Here is a 19,108-nt window from a genome sequence, read left to right as displayed (position 1 = left end):
ACAACGAAAAAAGCTTGATATAAATAAAGATGTACCTTGCATTTAGAGTAGGCTCCATCTGGCTGGTCAAGAAAAAATGTAAAATTAAAATAAGACAGTAGCTCATTTTAAAGTAATGCACTATTACTTTTACATTCAAGACTCTAAATTCTGTCCACCTTCAGAAAGCAAGAAAATATCCTGCCATAGATGCAGCAAAATAACTTGTTAGCACTAACATAGTCCCTCGCTTCTATAATATATTCATGTAAAATTTATGTTTCTCTCTTGCTTAACAGTTCTGGTAAATCCTTCTGCTCATATATTTTTCAAAGAAAATCATACAGGATGRCTCAAGGCTAGCGTAGATACTGAGAGGACACATTCTTTGAATTAATACTTACAGACAATTTAGATTAAATTTTGTTCATCTTATGTCAAATGAACCTGTAGTAGCAGTCTGTACTGAGGGCTGACATACAGCAAACATTCCATCTGCTATTTAAAGAGGCTAACAGCCAGAAAAATTAACTTATCAAAATGGAATATTTGGAAAATAAATAAAGAAGAAATACTTCATCATTGTTTTATATCTTCAGTATGACAGTTATCAAAACACAATATTAAAAGTCAATATTAACATTTTCTATGATGTTTTTACCATAGTCATATTAGAACACACAAACAATTTCCCAGCCCTTGTCCTGAAGAACATGGAGCCTTTTTAGGCCCCAGAGAGATATYAGACAGATACTTTCAGAGTTTTTTAGAGAAAAAACATATGATTTCATAGTACCCATAGAAACTTTTCAAAAAGTATAAAAGATGTCCTTTTTTAAAAAAAGGAAAAACCCTACAGTTGACCACATTTTTCTTTCAGCTTTATCTGCAATGCTGTTATGATTGTAAAGCTCTTACAAGAGTTTTTCTACATTTCATACAGAGAAACGAAATGCTGCTCACTGCTCTACCATGCAGAGCTTGGTAGGTATGGGAGCCAAGAGGCACCTCCAGTTGGTACGTCAGTTCCCCAGAACCTGACTTGAGTAATATCCTAAAAAAATAGGCTTGAATTAATGAGATTCACTCCATCTAATCATAATATATATTTTCCATGTGATTAAYACATATTGCCACTGGAGGTCATTCATGCTTTAGTTTCATTGCACACATAATTAACGATAATTAAATATGATCTTAAAAGACCCTCTCCTTAGGTACACTTACTGAAAAAACATTAATAAATCCAACCTCATGAGAAAAATAAGTTAAACAAGTATCTATGCCTATTTTAACAATAGCAGCCATAAATTACAACCTAAGAAGCATCACATTCAACATCCAAATACTCCTAATAATAAGTCACCTACTAATAAAGAATAAGAAGACTTGTCCTATGATTTATTGCCTATTTGCAATATTTCCTATTTTTCAGGAGTGCCAAAATGATTTTCTTCTCTAGATAGTTTTTATTTCTAAGAAAAKGCATTTGAATTTTCTTTCCTTCTCAACTAAGCTAAAATTACCYAAGTCTTTAACCCTAAAATACTGAATGACTAAACAAAAATTCCAGAAATAAACAGTAAATTCACCATGACAGCTAAACAAGGACTAACCACATCAATGCTCAGAAGCAGTAACAGATATATATATATTATATTACTAAATCTCCTCATTTCAGARAGAATATTTAATGCTGAACTCAGTGCTTTACTTACCCTGTGTGAAAATATGAGAAGAAAAATGAAGTTGCTGTGTTATTAATGTTTTAAAACTAAACTCTCCTATATAAAGAGTGTAACAGTTCCATGATTTATTTCAATGTGTATGGCAAGCTCTATCCATATTAACATGATATCTCTTCCCTCTCACGTCTCCTCAGGAGTAACTGCAATGGATCATTGTGTCAGGGAGCTCCATTATGGATGATTTTTGCACCAGCATTTCAGTCCATTCAGAAGTGTCAGAGCAGTTTGAAAGGTGCCTAGGTGAGCAAATCATTTCCTCAAATATCACAGAGAGAGGCATAAGAAAACAGAAAATACTCCTTTTGGAGTCCAACATACTTTTTTTTTTCCCTCCCTTCTCCATTAGGCTTATTTTCATTGCAACAATATATTAAAATATTCAAAAGTAGAGGCCTTGTTACATCACATACATGTGAAAGGTAACTGAACCACATTTTTCAACATATGCTATTTGGCACAAAATATTTTAGACATCTCATATATGCAAATGGAGTGTAATAATATGACTGGCACCAAAATAATGTAACAAAGCATCTGTTGTTAATAAGCTACATGAATTGGGTTACAGTTAAAGTAAAGCAAAGTTAAGCCACTGAACCAGAGGCAACTGCTCACATTGATATAGGTAGCTTTATATGCCATTACTAACCTATAATGGCATAACCTTCATATGAGTATTTAAGCATTAAAAAAAACCCACACACATACGCACACATAGTTCAAGCAGTTCTATACAGTCCTATGAGCTATGAACAATATCAAACAAAACAAAGACACATAAACTTGGAAGTGACATGAAATTTATGGAATAAGAATTTCTTCCAAATTAGTTAGAGAGAAATTGGCTGCAGAAATTTGCAAATTAATGCTATCCTTTTCCATTTAAGATTATTCTCCAGTCAACATCATTGTTGACAAAATGTCATCACAAAAGGAGCATAATACTAGAAAATACTCCTTACAAGACRCAACAATTAACATAAAACCAGCCTGCCTAAACTTTATTTCCCTCTCTAGTTCCTAGACTCCGCTAGCATAATAATATTTACGTTAAAAATAATTTTTTAAGAAAACATCATTTAAATTTGTTCATTCTCTAAATTGATGAAATGAGATTCCCATGGATAACTTGCAAGAGTTGGGAACAACTTTTGCTTTGTTGACTTTGGAATACTAACCTACATACAAGCCCTGGCTCCCACTAGATTATATCTTTTAAGAACCCATCACATAATAGAGCTGCTGAGTAAGGAAGCAGAAATCAGGGCAGMCCGCTCTGAATCTCACAAGGATCATCCTGCAGTGGCTTCATTGCTGACGTGCACATTTCACCAGCTTCCCCCTCATTTCATTTAGTAACCTATAAAAAGTTCAAGTGTCAGAGCTTTATTACACTCCAGTACAGTCTACAAAAGCTGATCCGAACAATTTTTATTGACCTTGGGTGAAATATACTCTGCTAAGAACAGACTTGATATATAAAACATCACCCGCGTCTTCCCTTCAATGTATCCCTGCTACAAATTGGCAGGCTCCAAACACACCGTGGGCTGCGATGGACAGTGACCATTTGTGAGCCAGCAGCATCCTTCGGGTGGATGGCAGCGCAGCTCAGGCTGCTGCTCAAGCCTCAACTGCTCGAGTACAAACAAGACACTCTCACAGTTGAAAGTTATTAGATCCTGAGGAACTTGTTTGCAGATGTAGCTTTAAGATTTTCCATGGCTTATATTTCTTAAGAGCCCCGACAAAATGCAAGATATCCCTAACTCACTGTGGAATACTAAGGGAACAGTACTGTCTTCCTATGGTTGTTTCACAGCTGTTCAGCACGTTCTCCACCTTCCTTAACTCCTAGGTGGAGGCCACAAGTTACCCACGACTTATTTTTGTACATTAAAAGATTTAAAAGCAAAAGCACAACGAAGCAATGTTAATTTATACAGGCTGAGGAGACAAATCTGCATTACTCTTATTTCTTTCATTTTGATCTTATTCCATATTTTACAAACCCCTGACTTTATTCTACTTAAATAAAAACACTTAAACATGTCAGTTTAAGTTACTGACATGCAGATAATCCCCCTATGAAGAAAGCTTACAAGAATCTACTAAAAAGGGTCTTATTATGAGGCCCCAGAAAAAAGCTTTGCCAGTGTTCATAAACTTAATAATGGGAACCTCAGCAACTAGTAGAGAAAAAAAATCTGATTCTAGATTAGAATATTGCAGATGAAAAGGAACATTAAGTTAAAATGAAGAAAAAGAAAAGGCAGTTAACAATGCAAAATGATATTCTTAATATTTTACCCTTTATGTATAAAATTCTATTGAAATAAATAGTCAAGGTTTCTTATACAGGCACAGTCTGCTGTACCAAGTTTCGGATGGGAGTCAATAGATGGGTCTCACATGATGCTTCTGTTATCAGTAACAGGACGATGGCCTTYTCCTGCCATGTGCCATTTTGTCAGCTACAATTTCTTACCCAGGAAGTTGGGCTCCCCTGATGCACCATTGAACCATTTTTGCTGCAGTTTCCAGACATGAGACATGTGAGAAGGACATTCCTCGAGTTATATATCTTAAGAGCTTTTGCTGAAATGACTCAACTCTGTCATTTATCACTTTGTTAACATACCAAATCTYAGGCATGCACAGAAATGGAGGCACTAGGGTGCTTTGGCTCATAAGATGACCTATTCCTTTAAAAGTCTGCTGCTACTACAATTCTCTACTTATGATATCAAGATCAAAATCTTATAGTGGACAGGGTGCTGTCACTCACAACACTTAATTCTTATGTTCCTTAGGTTTCCAAGATCAAAGCCCAGAAAATCCCCAGAGATTCTAGTAGTCAATAAACCTAAAGCTCAGGCTTACAGACAGGTGGGATATTAAAGTTAATAAGGACYGTTTTAAAAAAGCCTAAGGAAAACATTCAGTCTTCTGGCAAGCCCTCAAGTGCAGGAAGCCTTTAAGTCCACTAAAAGCCAAGTTCTTTACCTCTCATGTAAATGTCTCCCCACAGTCATCAACACAGGTAACATTCAAGGAGCCTGTTGTCCAGCTTCCTGGTTCAGAAACCCTTAACAGTTAGAGTGTACCAACAAATCATCTTCAGGAAAAGAGAGGGGGGAAAAAAAAAAGAGAGAGAGAGAGAGAGAGCGCGCGCACGTGCAAAAATGTATTATATGGAAGACGTAAGAGAGTGTTACGAGTAAAGGGCTAGAGTGTATACCTACTACCAACACACAACAGGGAAACATTCTTCAGAATGTTGCAACAGTCAAATTCCAAGATGGAAAACCTTCCATTTTCTGAAAGGGCACTGATACATGTACTCTGAATGCTTGTAGTAAAGCATTTTAGGAAAGAGATATAAACTGCAAGTTTCAAACTACTTTTCTAAAAGAAAAAATTAGATGGTAGAAACAATCCRGTAGATCACTTCAAGTGAAACAGTGATGTAAGTGAACAACATTAAACTTTAACAGAAGTGGAGGGAGGAGAAAGAAAAAAAAAATAAACAAAAAAACCACACTACTTTCAAACTGTAGTTACTCCATCTCTGAAAAGTCCCAAGAAAGGGATAAATAAAGGATGAGATGGAGAATAAATTAATAAAATGGTTTTGGAGCAGTTGGATCCAGAAAAAAAAAATAGCTTTGCAACAGGTCAGTGCAAGGGGAGTTTTAGGAAAAACACACCTATTGCTGCAGTGGATGGGAAGCTAGAGAAGTGAATAAATAATAAACTTGACATGTCAGTGGTCCAATCATTTTGCCATTAAACAGCTTGGAAAAATGAGCCCAGTTAACTGAACCTCTCTCTCTCTCTCTCTCTCTCTCTGCTAGAGGAGAGCGATGTCAAAAATTAGAAAATCATTATTGAATGAAAAGACATAATACTCATTGGTCTGTTAAAGTAGCACATGTAAAACCCAAACCACATGAGTGGGGGAAAAAAAAGAGAAAGTTACCATTCTGAGTTTTCTAATGTAATGAGCATTTTAATTGTGATGGCTACTGAAGAAATTACATTTCAAAAATGAAGATTGCTATGAAACTGTCTACTTCAACAAAAAGAGCAGAGTTTTTAAATGAAGATAATCATTAGCCTAAGAAATTCTGTAAGTACAAGGAAAACATGTTCCAGTGATTGTATGTTGAGATGGGAACACGCTTTAATTAACCTCTTCTTTAACTTTTTAATATCACTTCCATATTTGCCTGTGAATATAAAAACAAATATGAATATTTTGAAGTTAGAAGTGTTATAAAAAGGTAACTCTTGGAAAAGAGGGAATTCAAGAGGTAAACACATTTCATCACAAAATATCATCCCTCTGCACTGCTCTGATGACACTGGAAAGCTCTACAAGCTTACTGAAAGTTTAATTCTTATTTTACTCTATGTGGGATATGTCTTGGTATCATTTCCACTTAGTCCTCTAAGATTTCCAAGCTTCCCTTCCCCAAGTCTTTCACTGTAGAGTGTACAGCACTCATTTCTCTTGAAATGTGAATAATGCACATCTGTAAAACAACAGGCTGGGCTTCGGATTATGGCATTGACAATGGCTCCCTCTCCTGATAAGGCACTGAACTCACACTCACCACAAGACTCATATGAGACTTGGTAGCTTGTTCATCARTCATCACAAAAGCTTCAGCAAAGAGTCAGGGCTTGTCTGCAAGGCCATGCCCTACTTGTTGAGATCTACACATTTCTCCCAGCTATTAAAAACAGCTTTCATTTGGACCTAGAAGGTAGGAAGAAAAATATGAATGTCCATGTAAACCTAGGATTTTAGAAGTGTTATTAGAACAGTCCTAAATCTTTTGTGTATAGGAAGGGAGGCAGCCTGCACCAGGTAAATTTACTATCTGCGGTTCAGCAGCTTGTCAGACAAAAYCTGCGAGACCTGGAGCCAAGCTGGAACCCGAGCTACTTCACTGAAATTTCTTGTGGCTGCAGAGTTTCAGTCCATGAAGTACACAGGCATTTTGGCCCTAAAAGACTACATGCTGAACCAGGAGGTACAAATGGAAACAGCAAGATACCAAAATAATTGGGAGCTGTTGGGGTTTTGGCTTTGTTGAATTCAACGTGCACATCAGTCTCAACAGGCTCAGTGGACAGCATGGAAGTCAAAGTTGTTTTCAAGCAATTTGTGACAGCCCTATTGAACACTATATGCTTGTATTAAAGTTTTATTTCAAAACTTCATTAAAACTTGATTTTTGTGTGCACATAAGAACTTCTTAAACTTTCAACGGCTTCTTTTCACAATATCTTCCTAACAAAATATAAAGCTAAGTTACACTGAAAAGTTACAGATTTCTCTGGCATTCTAGAGAAAACTATGAAGTGTAGATTTATGTCAACTATTACTTTATCTGAATCTCCTAGAATAATAGCATCAAAGGTAGGAAAGCAGATAATCCTGCATCTCAAGTTATTTGTATGTTTTTTATGACAATTTAATGGCCTAAAGAAGCAGATGAATCAAAATGCCCTCTTTATACTCACYCATCAATGGCCTTTATGATTAAAATACCCGAAAACTCACATCTGCAGATGTCACTTCATCCTGATGGTATTAAGTGTAAAATAAGTTTCCAAAATATCTCTTTAAATTTACAGAACTAGAGTTGTAAATAAGATATGATATCACTCATAAGAGTGATGACAGTTATAACAGAACAGTTATAACAGGAATAAGGTGTTTAAGTGAAGAAATACCTGTAGCAAATCAGTATGTCTATTCCATAATTACGCAAATAGTTTAATTTGTGGCTAACATATATAATTACACCAAAAATTAGATTTTACTCATCATTTTGCATCAGAAGAAGCCCATGAGGATATTTAAAAAGCTGCCTTTCCACTCTAGCCTGAAACCCACTTCACTACWGCAGATGAGCTGGGAGTTAGAAGTTGGCAGGTCCTTCAAGGTCCAGCCCTGCCAGAAGTGGCTTGGCTGTAGGTCTGTGAGATCCATAGGGAGCACTGCTAGGGTGCAAGTTGCAGCTGCAGGAAGCAGATGCAGCATCTCCCACATGTGCCCCAGTACAGGGGACTCACTCTGCTGGCCACGTCCAGCTCCCTTCCGTCTTTGCCACACCAAGGATAGCAGATCTGTCAATTCTAACTCCCTGAAGAGCCAGTAAGGCATCATTTACCACTGGAGCAAAAGTAAATTCACTTCCTTCATTTTGTCTCCAGCAGGTCGAGAGAGGTGATCATCCCCCTCTACWCAGCCCTGGTGAGGCCACATCTGGAGACCGTGTCCAGTTCTGGGCTCCCCAGTACAAGAGGGATGTGGAGCTGCTGGAGAGAGTCCAGCGCAGGGCTACSAGGATGATCAGGGGCCTGGAACATCTGCCCTATGAGCAAAGGCTGAGRGAGCTGGGYCTGTTCAGCCTGGAGAAGAGGAGGCTGAGGGGGGACCTGATCAGCGTGTATAAAYACCTCAAGGGAGGCAGTGAGGAGGAGGGGGCGGCCTCTTTTCAGTGGTGGCCAGCGACAGGACTAGAGGAAACGGCCACAAACTGAAGCGCCCAAAGTTCAACAGACCAAACTCCAACAGCTGAAGTGTGTGTATGTATGTATACATATATATGCATACATATATAAATATATACACTTTGGATAATACCAGAAAAATCTAAAATCTTAGCRCCACAGCTAAGGAATGAAGAAACATGCCAAACCTAGATATATTTCTGGTATATCATATATCCAGAACTGTGGAAACAGCATCTCCTTTTTTTAAAAAACATACTAATCATGGTTACCTAAAGATACTCTGGCATTCAGCAGCAGAGCGGATGAGCCAGTTGCCCAGGTTAACACCAGGGACGCTCATCTCCGAGTCTTCATGTCTTGGAAGCCGATTTCCCTTCTTCGGATCCTCCCAGCACACACTCCRTGCCCCACTTCTGTCCTTCCCATATTCCTCCTCAATCAGTGGTGAATGATCAGCCCTTCTCTATTTAATGCCTATAAAGACAGTGCAATCTACATTATTTCTTTCAAATAAAGTTATTTGGTTAAAAACACAATTGAAGGAAGAATTTATATTATTTAATGATAATATAAAGGTCAAGTTGAGTCTAATATATGTCTTAATAATATTCCATTAGCTTAACCACCTCCCTCAGCTCTCCAACAACACGCTGTTATTACAACAAACTTGGCCACAGTAATTTAGSCAAAACACAATATTCTATTTCAGTATTTTCAGCAGCTCCACTGTTTGGTTTTTCAATTCCGTGAATGTTACTTCTAATCTACAAACAACATCCTAGTATGTCCTGAGCAGTATTCCAGGCCTTTGGCATCAAGTATAACAAGTGCTGATTTAAAAGCACAACTGGTTTGCAAGATAGAGGTTATTCTGTTGCCAAATATTAAGTTTCTGTGTACTCTAGACCTTTCATAGCTGATAGCAGTGGAATGAAATTTGCTGAGTTTTCAAGTTATCAATATTTCATACAAATACACAATGCAGGATCTTTTGACTTTTAATCTGCATTAGTTGCACGTGAAAATACGAAATATTATGGACAACAAAGCTGAAGATATGCAGGCACAATTAAAGACACCACAACCATTCAAACATTCAGTAAGAGGAAAAGTCAAGTTTTAGCTAGATATAACCCTCTAGAAAAAGTACCTGACACTAGCAACTTTTAATAGAAAGTGCCCTAAACACAAGGCAGCACAGCTGCAAATATACCTAAGGAAAAAAAAGAGAATTCAGCTCTAAGCCCCTTCAACAGCTGCTTCTGTAACAGCAATATAGCACTGTAACAAAATTCTGTTTGATTTAGCAAGAACTGGTGTGTGCTTTGCTGACTCACCAACATTGATGGCTCCTTTCTTTGCAGAGATAACAAAGAAGGATGTCAGGATGTAAGGTGCAAGCTGAGTGTTCCTCAAGCRTTAACCAGAGCAGCACTGAAAGTTTGTTACCCTCTGTAATACTTCCTTCTTAATATACTTGTTAATAAAGCCAACCCCCTCCGAACCACTCCCTCTGAAGGCAGTAAATATACCACTTCAGATTGAACTGCTTGTGGTTCAGTCATAATAAGGGTACACATCATTGCTTTCTCAGAGTTCATAAATATGTATTTATTAGAAATAACTCAATAGAGCACAAGTTAAGAATGTTAAAACAATCTGATTCAGCAAATAAGAGCCTAGAACATCCACTGCAAACTTTGGTACTGACCTGACTGTGAACTCTCACTTCTTACTGAGCATCTGATTTGGATTTTTCCTGTTTGAGGTGAGTCTTGAGCCTGTGGCATGGGGTTAACACTASAGAAGACCTGCCAAGGAGTATACATCATAGGCCCACGCCATGAAGGTACAGACTTACCAAATTCCTATTGCAGCGAGGTGTGCACTTGCTCAGCAAACACACAGTTGCTTCCTAGACAGGAGCTCCTCAAGGTCAGCACAACTGACATAAGAAAATGATTACAGCAGATTCAAGAAGCCCTTAGGAAGAACAAGTCAAGTCCTGCCTGTGTCAACTCTGAACTAGACATTCAACCTATACCTCCAGCAGCCTCCTGCTGATGACCCCATCTTCACGAGCACCCCAAGTGGTCTGAGATGAAAATCCTTTACTACCCTTATCCTGTTTAATCCCTTACAAACCTGGAGTGTCCCTCTCCACTTGTACCCAATCTCTCTTCTGCTTGCCTTGCAGTCACAACACCCAAGCAGATTGGAGCAAATTAACTTAATTAAAACACCCTACCCAGCACAGCACCTCAGATCCTTTGCTGAAGGAGCAGCTTGATTCAGGCCTCAGCTTTTGGAATTTATTGACCCAGGTTAATTTATAGCAGTTGCTGGTGTAGTTTAGGAGCCAGCTGTTCAATATTTAGATAATTGAATGACCTGCCAAGAAATAGAATTTTCTGTTTTAAGCAGCAAACGGTAGTAAAACAGTATGAGTTGTCTTTTTTTTTTTTTTTTAATGTCTTTAATGATGGTGTCTCAAAAACCATTTTAATAGATTTTTCCTCTGTTCTATTCCCTCAAGTTTTAGAGCTCTTTTTTTAAGTGTATAGCCTGTTTCTTTTACCTTTTCTTAAATGATAAAAATGGAGATGTTTATAGGAAAAAAAAAATTGTATTCATAATATGTTACTATCAAGAAGAGGGCAGTTGTTAGCTTAAAGCAAAGAAGTTACATTTGCACTATCCCGTCTTTCTCCAGAAAGGCARTGTGGTTTAATTTTTTCTAAGCAGTAGTTGTAAAAATTGAAAAAAATTAGAAATATAATTAAAGCAAATGGTGTAAGTTGTGCCACATTAGCAACTAACTTTAGTTATTTGTTTGAACAAAGCTGATATCTATTAAGCTTGGCTTGTGTAGTTGCCCCATTTTATCAGGAATAGGAACAATAACTGAATTGAAACTGTACACGTTACATGTTCCTAAGTCACTTTTAGACCTTTGCACTTTATTTAGCTGAGTCAGATAGTTTTATGAGATCGGGTTATTTCTGCCACTTATAAAGCTGGATTTAAAGCAGAGAATTTTAAAAGCTGGAATATTGCTTTTGCTATTTCTCTCGTGCTTCGGTTGGGCTGAGTTTATTATCTACAGGGTCAAGCCCACAACTCGGTTCCAGCGCTGGTCAAGAACAGCTACGACAGCAGCCTCGGTGTACGAGGAAGTGCATCTACCGAAACTCTCCTAAGAATGCTATATTAAATACAGTGGCATCGTGATGGATATTCCTGCTTCATCACAAGCATTTTTCCACTGACAGCAACAGGCATCTTGGTATGTAGAATGTAGGTTTGCTTTATATTTTCTACCTATCCAATATTCATTTTTTTCTTAAATTTTTTCCATTCCTTTAAAAAGTTTAAAACATACACCAATTTTTAATGTCAGTAAGCAACCTAGAATACTGAAAAATGTGTATAATATTTTTAAATGATACTTCAAATAATTGATTTAATGCTATTCAAATCACATTAAGTTCTTGTTCTAAATTAAGTTCTGTCTTTGCCTAACCTCTAAAGCTAAAAGCTCTTGTTGGACAAATTATAGGTTTTTCTTTTATTGTATCTTATGGGCTTATTTCTTCTTTCCTAAGGCTTTCTTCTGATTCTACAGACCAAACATTATCTGAGCTTCAAATATGTCTCAGGCTTATTTTTATTTATCACCTAAATGAAAAGGGTTAGTAATTTTTTTTAAAAAATGGAAAYACTAAAGAATCAAACAAGTAATGTAATAATACTCAATCAAAAGAAATCTAAACATATGGAAGTGTTTTACTGAAATTTCAGCACTCACTTCAAGTTTGTTCGGTAGTTTTGCTTTTTAAGTACTCAAAAGTGGAAATGTTTGATGATTTTTCAGCCACAATGCAGAAACATCTGAGAGCTAACTATCTATGCTCTTTCACCTCATTGTGCATTTCCAGCCAAAATTTGTGCCTATTTTATTTTTGAGGCCATAGTCACAATGTACCGTTTATGACTTCTCGTGTCTTCCTCGTCAGTGACTGTTCTATCTCAGGACCAGGAGATGGCTCTGCTTTGTATCCATTCTTAAAGATATATCGACCAGGTAACCAAAGACTGAACAATGAAGAGAAAAAAAAAATATCGTGTGTTTACACAATGAAATAGATTTTATTTCATCAACTTCAAATGGGGTGCAGGAGCTATCAAAAACTATCAATCATGAGTAAAATCTCTGCATTTTTCTTATATTGGTAACTGTTCACATTAATTATATCCAATATTYCTTATGCCTACTATTTAAGGCTTTATGATGGATATTTAGCTACTAAAATGAAAACGTGTAAGTCAAGATATCTTTTAAATAAATGACTACACTATAGATGATACTTAAAATACATATGTAAAACAAATAACTCTACAAAAATATATCAACTTTGCCTCATGACTTTCCTTAAAGTACTGCAAATTATTTTATGAGAAGTGCTTATCACTTGTAGAGTATTTTCAGAAATTAGGACTTGATGAGCTCTTCCTTAATTGCACATAATTCTAATTTCATCAGCACGAAGAGCACAAAAGATTCATCAACTTCATTGACATATGGGATAATGGAAGAATTTGGCTCTGTATACGAGAGAAGTTCGTAGTTTTGAGCTCACCTCTAAATTCAGGCAGATATATAGATATTACCTGTTGCACAGAAAAAGCACGCCTGTATTCAGTCAGCAATAGATTCTATGAGAGACACAGACATAGAGGCTTACATATGCCACTGGAATACGTAATTCCTAGAAGCACTGAATGAAATGCAGTAACTAATACATTATACAGTTCTCAATAGTTATCAATATAGATGAGAATTTTAGAAGTTTTTCCTTTGGATTTACTGAGGTTTTTTTTCTTAGAATAGCAAGTCCTGTTTCTGTTAATATGGCACTAGTGCCTGCAGTGAGCACGTCACACAAACTCCAAACGGGGCTGCCCAAGTGGCGTGGCTGCCGGTGGCACGGACGGTGGCCGCAGCCTGCAGGCAGGTACAGAGACCAGCCCTCGTGGCGCTGGGCGCTCTCCTTGCTCCCTCCTCTCCCGTCCTGTGTGCGCTGCTCCACCTGCCCCGAGGAAGGCAGGAGGGCACCACATCGTGGCAAATCTTCCCACTGATACCCAATCACTTCATAAAGCTGTGATGAGTTTGAAATACTAGGAAGAAATTCCAATGGAATACACACAGAACACAGACTGCTGGCAGCCACTAAGTGCAGGCTTCTCTTTATTAACTACACACTGTTTTGATGTTTTTATATGCTCCTGATTTTTTACAACTTACTTATACAAATATATTGAAATTCTTGTGTTTGAGATTTCAGGAGACTGCAACTGCACTGCCRTTGTGCTGCAGAGCAGCTGAACACTTCAAGTTTCCTTTGGCTTTATAATCACTGGGCTAACTACGGAGCAGGGCTTGGCTTGTAACTTGGCCATAATGCTGGGGTCAAGCATTTCATACATATTAAAATTTTTCCTACACACAATGTGCTATTTTTATATACTAGAAGGTTTACCTTCAAGAAAATCTAAGCTTTCCTGTAGAACTTTTTGTTTGAAAAAGTATTTATTTACTACCCTGAAAGATCAAAAATGTGTTCCTCTACTTGAATATGCTGGTTGTAATTATAAATAAAAATAAATATAGAAAACAGATTAATTCAGACACTGAGTTAAGTGCAGTTTCACTTTAGTAAGTGCTCTCAAATAGCACAGGCAAGTTGTAAACGTTCCCTAGAGCAACTCCACATACAGTGTATTATCTAAAAAGGCTTGAATTAGCATTCCAGTATAAGCCAACAGCATTGTTTCTTTAACTGCTAGAGTTACTTAACCAGTTTGACCAGGATCTAGTATCCTTCTGCTTGAAGACTTAACTATTCTCTTCAGAAAAATCCCTTTGGACAGCAAGCAGAGTAAACGTTGACGCTTTTTTCCAGGTGAAGCGCCAACAGTTCATGGAGCTGCCCTTCACAAATCTTGAAGTAGCTTTCATCTTGCTGGCTTTTGTCATCTTCTCTCTGTTTACCCTGGCTTCTATCTACACTGACCCCCAAGACAACAATGCAGGTAAATAAAACAATCTAAAATAAATATAATGCTTTAAAGTTTTATTAATATTCTAATTTTAGCTTTGGTRATCGATCTTGCAGGTAGACATACAGTACATAACATCTTAGCTTTATAACACCATACAGAGAGCAGAGAACAATCAGTTAAGGTCTCAGGAAAAGTCACAAACACAGAAATGTCATTAAGGTATCTGAACAAGAATGTTTACAGCCAGGTCTCCTGACTAAGAGTTAGCCAAACCCAGAAGTTGAGGTTACACTTATAACTAATTCAAAATGAATTAGAGGGTTGTTCTTTGTACAGGAATTGTTTTCTTAACAATAGCTTGTGTTCCTCTCCTTCATGTGCTAAGGACTTACAGAATGTTTAGGCTGACATAACTGAGGTTGTTCTTGTAATTAAGGTAAGTGTCTATTTCTATTAGGCAGAGACCAAGTGTTTGCTCACTTCTGAGAGTGTAAAAATGACATTAAAATCACAGAGGAGGGGTTGTCCCATTCAAAAGGATTCTAAGGCTGCAGGAGAGAAAAATACTGAATCCTCTATTAGGTCTACGAAAGAAATTTAGCACAACCTTACACCATCAGTGGAAAATTCCTTGCTACAGAGGTAGTGCTGTCATGGGGGCAGCTAATCCCCAGTTGGCAGGAGCCTCACTGGGTAGCTGGAGAGGCGCTGAGATGCAGCRAGCTCTGCCAATGCCCCCCAGCACAAAGTGCCTTCCTGCTTCCACCCCACGCATGGCTGGGACCACTGTCCCTCTGCAAAGCTTCTTCAAATGGAAGAAAGAAGGGAGGGAGCGAGGAAGGAAACGCCTGAAATAATCTTCTGAGTCATGCAGCAATATAACTGTTGGTTTCTATCATATCTGATAACTAATGATTAATTTAATTTTGTCGAAAAATCTACTGTATGGATATGTTGCTCAGCAACACTAATAGAGTGTTCTTAGCATACGTGTTGTCTCATAGAACTTCTGGCTGCCTAAAAATTTGTGAAACAACRGTAATCAGCGTGAAAGGGAAGTCAGTGTCACAGTGTTTGCAGCTTGCATTCTGATTAGATTTCTTTCTTACTTTTCTACTCCTCTGGATTTTACACAATTTCTGCACAGAGGGGAAAGTGTTAGAAATCAAAATATTTCTGTGGAGAAAACATAGTTGCCATGAGAACTGACCTCATTCAGACAATGTGGACACATTTTTTTCTGAGAGAAGTCTATGGCATTGGCATTGCAAGAACAGCAGCTCCTCACTCTGTCATGGATTGGGGAAAGATGTCACGCAGGGGATACAGTCACATAAAAATATCCATAGGGTGATTTTGTACAGGCTTGATCATGACAATGAGGTACTCCTTGTGTGTTTACCAACTGATATGTGTCTTACAAGATTAAAAAGGCATGTTAATTGGATCATATTGCTTTCCTGGGATTGTGCAATGACCAGGCCAGGTCTCCTTCCTTGCCCTCAACTTTCACAATAACTTATTACAGGGACACATCATGAGTAGCTCTGACGGTACCTTGTTTATGTCAGAATTGCATGAGAACATTTCACCTGTCACGTGTTTATCACGATAGCTGTGCTTCCATCGCAGAGAGCATTTTGCCTTCTGCAGTAAACACTGTATAAGGCATGTATGTGTATAAGGCTGTTGTGTACGCATCAGATCTGCCATTTCAAATCAGGCAAGGGACTGGGACACAGGAGGGTGCGTGGCTGAGTGTGCCATGCTGGAATTCTACAATATGTGAGTGTGGCAAGCTAGAAAATAAGGAGAGGTGTGCTTACCTTCTGTTCAGAGGCAAGCTTCTCCCAGAAGAAGGAAGGGTCGTTCTGTACGGTTATTGGCATTTGTGAAGCACAGTAATCTGTGCAGATGTGAACATAACAGCGTCCTTCAAAAGCCTGCATTAACTGAAAAAAAATTTCTTGGAACAACCAGGATTCCCCTGTTCAGAAATTAAAACGGAATTAAGAGACCATTGGCTGTCCAACAACATGGCAACTGACATACTGGAAAAAGGATGCTGAACAACCCATGAGAGAATTAATGTCTTTGAATTAAAGATAGACACTACTAAATAATACTATAATGCTGGCACTAAACAGCACTAGATCTGCTATAAGAAAACTTCTACGGTCTAAGCCTGTTCTGTGTCTGTCCTGTTGTCAAAAACATTTTCATTTCCAATGTCTTGATGGAGCATGAAAGTTAAGGAAAGGAAATTTAAACTAAGGCGTGTATCTTTAGCATTACATGGTGCTTAGCAGCGCCTTCCTGAGTGCTACAGGATCCTACAGAAAAATCTGAGCTAAGAGATCAGCAGTCTACTCTGGGTACATGTTTGTAAAAAACACGTTCGATTTGAGCTCTAAGGCTCTAACTTGGCACCAAAGGCAGTATTAGAGGCAGAGAAGATAAATCAGAGCACGGCCCAACAGGATCACGAGCTGTTTGCAGACAGGTCACTCTGACGGAGGAGGCAGCCTCTGCTTCCTGCTGCCCTTTCGGAAGGGGCTAAACCTACTGTCACACCTTACATTGCACATAAAGTTCATACCACAGTCTCACTTTTGCCCTTAAATATAAGCAAAAAAAATGGGGAGGAAGCTGTTTTCTGGGTTGATTCTCTCTTGTTCTGTGTAGCCAGTAGGTCATGATTTAATTCCTTTATCATTTGATCTGTAACCCTTTTGTGAACCGAGCCTTGTATTGCAAATTATGTCTTTTCCACTTCCATTTGCAAAGCACAGCTGCTCGAGGCAAGGCACAATATGTTTTACATTGTTTTAACGAATTAAAAATATTACGCATTTACTGTACAAGTTAAAAGGGAGCAAGCCACACTRACAGCTTATGGGGAATATGCTGCCAAGGAGAGCGAGTCGTTAGAAAAGCTGTTTCAAATAGAGTGCATGCAATAAATGTCCACTGGAGGGAGTTCTCTAGTCAGCTTGGTCCACGAGCTCCTCCACTTCCAGAAGAACTACCTTGCAAAGGCCAGGAACAATCCGGGATCTCCTCGGCAGCCTTGATCTCGGCAGGTTCAGGAGGATTTGAAATCACAGCTCTGAAGATGGACAGAAATTGGCCTGTGTCACCATTCAAGCTACACCAAATACAGATGCACACTAGGAGTCTTCTCTCTACACAGGAGATTTTTGCCTCAGAGAAATGTGATTTCGTATACATGAATTAAATTTCAGTGGAATGAAGTTTCTTGCTCCATGTACGCAGCTTAATCCAAGTGGCAGACAGTAAAGCTGCTATCAAGGAATATTTATTGGCAGAAAGAAAAGCAATTACATACAGGCAGGAAAAGGGGGAAGGATTGCCCACAATAAACCACTGCCAGAAAAGCTACTTAAGATGACTGAAATTCTGCAAGATGCCTTTTTTTTCTTTTTCACATGGATTCCCCAGTGCCTTCTCACAGCTTTAATACAGAAATGTAGGTTATAATTCTATCTGCATTTATCAAGCTGTGGGATTCATGTGAAAAAATCAATAGTAAAAATATGTGATTCATGTTCAGGTATACAATTTTTAATTCTAAAGCCAAAATATAAAATGTATATTTAAGTCAGATATTAAACCTAATAGCAGACTAGCTTTAAAGCAAGGAGAGAGCATTCTCAAAAATGTAAATATCCCAGGTATTCAATTGCTCAAAGATAGCTAAYGATGTAAATCTGTAATTATGTTCCTAAATCATGAATCATGATTTAAAATAAAGCATTTCAAAAATAGCAGAGAAATATTCCTGCTTTCTTATTTAATATTCTGCTCCACACCATATGTGTAGGCCCACAAACATACATACATATGTGTTTCCATACTTTTTATGTCTATTTACTTAGAAGAATATAGCCTGCAGCCAAGTTTTGAGGTGAACCACTAAAACCAGCCTATTGCTGCATAAAGGAAACATATGGCATTTTCACACTCTGTTTAGAAGTGGGGGGAGTGAGACCACCCATGCTGTAGCCTGGAGGTTTTAGTAGCAGTTGTTGCTAAAAACACAGGTTGTGTCTAAGCTGGAGTGAACTRTAGGAAATGGTAAAGCATAACTGTCTGTATGGCAGCACAGGCATTCCCAAGGAGGTGAAAATTTGCAGGAAATCGCTGAATATTTAAATAAGGTATTTCATTTGAAATAATTATAGTGATTGCTACAGCTGAATGCAATTTTATGCAACACCRGTTGGTAAAGAGTGGCAAAGTCTTTACAGATATAGAGACCAGGAGAAAGAAGAAAAGACAGGTGAAGATGGTAAGAAAGAAGATCAAAATGATGCAGAGCTGAGCACACCAACTGCTGTGCACACAGGCGGGCACTCTCAGCACAGACATCTGACACCTCCCCAGGCTTCAGGAGAAGAAGATGCCCTGGGGAAGATGCACTGTACATGTGTCTCCTCCTTATGCTCTTCAGTATGTACTAGCGGTCACTGCCAGGAAGCATTCTAGGCAAGAGATACCATCTGAGCAGGTCTAGAAGGTCCTACAAAACTRTACACTGAGCAGTGACCAGTCTACATCTAGCTGGACTGTGAGCTCTCTGTAATCAAAATATTATTCGGTGTAAAACATACTGACAGGCTGACCTGGAACCGGGGACTGAAGCAGACTCTCCTCCTCTGGGCAAGTGCACAAACCACAGCAGAAGCCTGTTGAAATGTAAATTCTTTTCTGCACAGTTTCAGCARGACCGCCCTTTTGGGTTGTGTTACAGTCTGGTG

At 38.2% G+C, this 19,108-nt stretch overlaps 1 long non-coding RNA gene across 1 annotated transcript; it reads right to left on the bottom strand.

The window, feature by feature from the left end:
• Window positions 1-5,656: 5,656 nt before the first annotated feature.
• Window positions 5,657-10,535, bottom strand: LOC112949298. Its single transcript, XR_003249802.1, has 6 exons — window positions 10,510-10,535; window positions 10,123-10,206; window positions 9,973-10,042; window positions 8,531-8,735; window positions 6,347-6,492; window positions 5,657-5,959 (listed from the first exon to the last, which is right to left on the bottom strand). It is a non-coding gene; the product is annotated as an uncharacterized LOC112949298 (long non-coding RNA).
• Between the last annotated feature and the right edge of the window lie 8,573 nt (window positions 10,536-19,108).

This window comes from Nothoprocta perdicaria, unplaced genomic scaffold (genome assembly GCF_003342845.1).
Source record: "Nothoprocta perdicaria isolate Ctin4 unplaced genomic scaffold, notPer1 scaffold_29, whole genome shotgun sequence".
NCBI classification, from domain to species: Eukaryota; Metazoa; Chordata; class Aves; order Tinamiformes; family Tinamidae; genus Nothoprocta; species Nothoprocta perdicaria.
The sequence above is the reverse complement of the archived record's forward strand: the minus strand, read 5'-3'. Positions and strand labels throughout refer to the sequence as shown.